A 5,867-nucleotide genomic window follows, 5' to 3' on the forward strand; every position below is an offset into this window, starting at 1 on the left:
AATCAGGTTGAGAAGATCGGTCAATCCACAATCTAGGGGCAAGCATGGAAGTTTGGTGAAGAATTAGATCTCAGACCCTACTGGTGGAACGAGTGGGAGGTTTTCACTCAGGAACTAAACAGATCAAATGTAAGACTGAAAGACAACCCGGACCGATTGGTTTGGGCTCATGCGGAATCTGGGGCTTACTATCCAAAGTTTGGGTACAAATTCTTAATGACAAAAAAAGGATGGGAAGAACCGGAATGGTGGGTCAAGCAGTTATGGAAACTTAAATGCCCCAAAAAAGCCAGGCTTTTCTTCTGGTGTCCTCTAAAAAGGAAAATCCCAACATGGGATATTCTCCAGTCCAGATTCAAGCAAGGACCGGGGAGATGCCCCTTATGTAAAGCTGACTCGGAGGCGATAAACCACCTGTTCATAAAATGTCCCTTTGCTAAAATAATATGGGGAGAGGTCCAGAACCTCTTACAAAAGCAGCTGAACTGGAATGGTGATAATATATCCATGGCCTGGGGAAAATGGTGGAGGCAGTATACAGATGGAAATCTACGGAATTTTCCCCCCATCATTTGCTGGGGCATCTGGATAGAAAGGAACAGGTGTATCTTTACAGACAAAGAAACCTCGCTGAAATTATTGCTCTCCAATGTACTGCTATCCTATCTAATATCCCAGATTCAGAGGAGGCAAGGAATACTAAAGAGAGCAGAGAAGAACAAATCAAAGCAGGGATCCCATGGGCTTACTTCGATGGGGCCTCTCAGAACAACTCAGCAGGAGCAGGGATAATCATACACCTAAATGAAAATCATTCTTTAAGAGCTTCAGTGGGCCTAGACAGCGGAACAAACAATTTTGCTAAACTTTCCGCCTTATTCTTCTTTGCTAGCTTATTCACAGGAACATCTTCACAGTCAAATCTTTGGGGATTCCTTAAATGTTGTAAAGTGGGTAAATGGACAAAGTAGATGCCAAAATTACAGGCTGGGACCTCTTTTAGAAGAAATCTTGAATTTAAAGCGTTCTTTTAATGTTTTTTCAATTGGCCATATTTACAAGGACCGAAATGAATCTACAGACAGGCTTTCTAAAGATGGTTTACAGCAAACTATGGGCAGTTGGAAAATAGCTGAACAAGATCGTGATCAGATCCGTGTGTCGGATCAACCTCCCTACGTTTAGTCTGTGCTGCTATTTTTATATTTCTGTTTTTATTTTTACTACTTATCTGATGTAACCGGATGTATGTACAGTCGGTCTTTTGACAAACTGTTGGTTCTTTTTTTCTATTCCTCCACGGTATCTATATTCCATATATGGGTTGTTTTCCTCATCGAGGAGACCCAAGAGTAGATACGCGTTCTGGAACTTGGCCTTTTTTTGTACTTATGGATGTGTGTAGAAAGTAACTGGACGGGTGATGAATTTTTTGACTCAGATGTCCAGAGTATTTTCTTTTGTTTTGGTACAGAGAAGGCAGACTTTTCTCTGGATCAGCTGTATGATCTGCTCATACAAGCAAACTGAATGCACTTGCATATACTTGTAACTTTTTATCGATTATATAAAAAGTTCGTTTTTTTTCTTTGGAAAAAAAAAATGTCTGAAGGGGCAGTTCAATTGGTAATCAAAGTAATGTGAGTCTTAAGAAAACTGAGAGATATAAGGTTATAATCCCTCCAGTTGTGACCTGGTTTACGGAGAAGAGGAAAAGTCGTAGACCCCTAGAGGTTTATCCATGTGGGGTGGGTCGCTAAGTTCATTTGGATCATATATGTGTGTGTGTGTGTGTGTGTGTGTGTGTGTGTGTGTGGACTATATAATATTGAATGAATGGATGAGGGAAATCTTGAAAAGGAGGGGGGATAATAGAGAAAAAAGGTATGAGAGTAGAATGACGATAAAAATAAGGATTTTGAAACTGGGAGGGAGCAAAAATATACATATATCAACAAACAAACAAAAATATGAGTTGGAGTGGGAGGGGGGTTAGAATGACATAACTATAGAGTAAGTTGATGGATTGTCAGTTTCCATGTAGGGATAAGATTATTTCCATCTGCCTTGTTGAGTTATTAGGGTGCTTTTCGATCTCCAAGGCTCCCTTATGATTCGAGTATTATGAAATGGGATACAAGCTAGGATCATAAGTTTAAGTTGTTTAAACTACGAAGTTAGAGTGTCTGAGGGGAGGGGTCTGAGGAGTATTTTAGGGTGTTGAATCCATTTATGCATTCAAAAGTGCATTTTAATAATCCAATTTCTCTATTTATCTAACAACCCCCTTCCCTTAACATTTTTCTCCATTTTTACCATTTATTTATACTTGACCGCTTATTAACCAATTTAATAATTTAGTAACCTTTTGACCACTCATTAATTCATTTAATAATTTAATAACCTTTTGATCGTTTATTTTAATAGTTTATTTTTTTTTATCGTTAATCTAATCTCTTGACTAATATCAATGTTTAACGTTTGATCAACAATTACTCTTATCATTTGTTTACTTTCTAATTATGGGTGGAGTGCCCATCTGAAACATCAAACAAGGTAAACACCTACACATTTTATTTCCAAAAGATTCTAACAATATGAATAATTGTGGAAATCTCCACTCTCATATATTAATACTATTTTATTTAATAATTGATATTATTGATTTTGATTTATCTAAAAAACTATTAAATAAGAAGCATTTTTTACAAATTAAGTAAAGGAAGTGTGTAAATAATATAAAATATAAATTCATAATTTAGAAATGGTCGAGTCTAACTAATAGAAGAAATGGTTTTTTGGCTAGAATCTATCAACACAATTTCGAGCAAGATTGGGAATTTTTGTTATTTAAAATATACTTTTGAATGCATAAATGGATTTAACACCCTATAAAACCCCTCAAGCACTCGAAATTTGTAGATTAAACAACTTAAACTTATGATTCTAAAAAATCTCTACTTGATTTTGGGCAAAATTGAGCAGAAAATGTGTCGTGAAAAAGACCATTTGGTCAATTAGTTAGCCCATGCATTTATAAAATATGTATATTAAATTTGACAAACATAAATATAATAATTAAACAAATTCATATTAAATGAAAGTTGTTTAATATATAATATTAAATAATTTCATGGTATAGAATAAGGAGAGTATTATATTTAATTAATTTTGATTCAATTATTAATGAGTTTATTAGTGGTGGTTTATATACTCATCGTGTCGAGAGGCACTCTCAAATGCAATATGGTAGAGATTTTATAATGTATGCAATGTCCTATAAACATTTTAACTAGGTCAAAATAAAATTAGCACAACCATATAAATTAAATGATTGGTAAATGCCAATAGGCATGAATCCATAATAAGCATCAAAACACTTACTTCATCTTAGATCTTAAGTTACTTAAAACAAATAAAAATAAATAAATTATTAAATTATAACTTTAATTAAAATAATAATTGTTATTATCAATGATAAAAAGAGTTAATATATAAATTAAACCTAATATATTAAAAAAAAAATGCAACAGTGTTTTTAAGCATGGAGATTCACCCACACCTTCTCATGGAGATTCTTAATATGTAAATAGGCTTTGTTACAATACCATGGCTAATCTATACCACATGCCCAAAAAAACCATAATGCATTTCATATGACCTTGTTCATACTGCATTTTTTTAAATTAATGAATTTAAAAATAAATAAATAAACATAACTACTTTGAAAATAAAACTTAATTTTTAATTTTTGTATACTACCAAGAATATTCTACGAAAGTTAAATCCCTACCATCCAACTAATAACTTATTGATAATTAATTAAAATTGTGGAAGACCTATTCCAAAATAGACATGCTTATCGGCATAAATAAAATAAAAATGAAAATAAAATATAAAAGTAATAGTTATAATTATGGTTATAATTATAATTAATTGCACTGGCTCTCCAACTCAGTATGGAAGAGATGTTGTAAGTTTATGTTATGTGATGTTATATTATGTAAACATTTTGACTAATTCAAATTACACAACAATAAAAATACAAATACAAATACAAATTAATTAATTAATTAATTATCATTATTAATCAAAACATTTTGGTTAGGTCAAATTACATAAAAATAAAAATAAATAAATAAAGTAAAATAAAATTAATAATTATCCCCCCAATGGGGGTGACCAAACATCAACACAGGTGTCAAATGAGTGACCTTGGGACCTTCTTTGGCTCCATGCGCACATTAATTCTACATCATGTGAAATCTGGGTATTCACTCAGCCGGTACAAGCGAAGATCTTTCTCTCCCCATGGATAAAGAACGCAGTCCAGTGCGAAGCTCGAGCAATGAATTTTGGCAAGCGAGGTATGTGGATCTGCATTCATGGTGACTCCTTGGGATTTCAGCCTTGGTTGAGAGGTGTTGTGTTATGAATCTAGCTCACAAAAGGATAGAAAAGATAGATAAACGCCTCAGAAATAAGCCTCTTCGAGGGGGCAACCTCCTTTACATTACACAAATGAACAATTATTGGATGATACAAATGACAAAACCTCCTTTCTATATATAGGAGTCTAAGAGTTCACAATATAACCAAAGCCGACCTAACAATAATAATATAAGGACATAAAAATAACAATAGTGGGCTTCTATGGGGCACAATAATAACAATATGGGGACAATAGGGGCACAACAATAACAATAAGGGATACAATGGCAATAGTAATGGGGGAATCACTAGTATTATAGGGACCTAACATGCCCCTCTCCTTCAAAAAAGTGTTGTCCTCATTGCTTGAGTAGCTCTGGATGCTTTTGTATAAAATTCTCATCCTCCCATGTTGAATCTTCAACAAGTAAGTTCTTCCCCTTGATGAGATACTCTAAAATTTATCAATTTTGTAGCTGTCAAGTTCTTGTTTCTTTGACTGCTTCAGGTTCCAATATGATTTTTCCTTCCTCATCAAGTTCTGGCAATATTGTTTGAACTGGGAGCTTGTTACCTATAACCTTCTTTAAGCATGACACATGGAAAACTAGGTGCACTCGAGAAGTTGTAGGAAGCTCCAATTTGTATGCCATAGTACCTATCTTTTGCAACACCTTGTACGGACCATAATACCTTGGTGATAATTTATTATCCTTCTTAGCTTGCTTGAGGGACATTTGTTTATATGGTTGTAGTCGTAGGAATACCCAATCACCTACATCAAAACTTATTTCGCTATGATGTTGATATGCCTGTTTTTTCATTCTATTTTGTGCCAAGGTGAGGTTATCCTTTAAGAGTTGGAGAACTTGTTGTTGATGCTCGATGTGATCTTCCACTGCTTGCACCTTACAATTTTCTCTTAAATATGATGTGATGGATGGTGGATGATATCCATAAAGTGCCATAAATGGGGTCATTTTTGTTGCAGTATGGAAGGAAGTGTCATACCACCATTCAGCTAGAGGCAACCATTTGACCCATTATGTATGTTTATCAGATACAATCCAACGAAGATATCCTTCCAAACATTTGTTTACTATCTTCGTTTTCCCATCAGATTGGGGATGATAAGATGAGCTATGATCTAACTGAGTACCAAGACAAGAAAATAATTTTGTCCAAAAATTTCCAATGAAAATGGGATCTCTGTCGCTTACAATAATCTTTGGGTTTCCATGTAGCTTTTGAATTGTTTCCATAAATGCAGTAGAAACTATACTCGCTTTAAATGGATGAGATAATGCACAAAAGTGTGCATACTTGGTAAGTCTGTCAACTACCACCATGATAACACTCTTTCCTTCGGACTTAGGTAAACCTATGATAAAATTCATTGAAACCTCCTCCCAACGTTGGCTTGGAATGGATAAAGG

Source organism: Pinus tabuliformis, chromosome 8 (assembly GCF_031772625.1).
Source record: "Pinus tabuliformis cultivar Carrire ecotype Pingquan chromosome 8, CPIR1, whole genome shotgun sequence".
Classification (NCBI taxonomy): Eukaryota; Viridiplantae; Streptophyta; class Pinopsida; order Pinales; family Pinaceae; genus Pinus; species Pinus tabuliformis.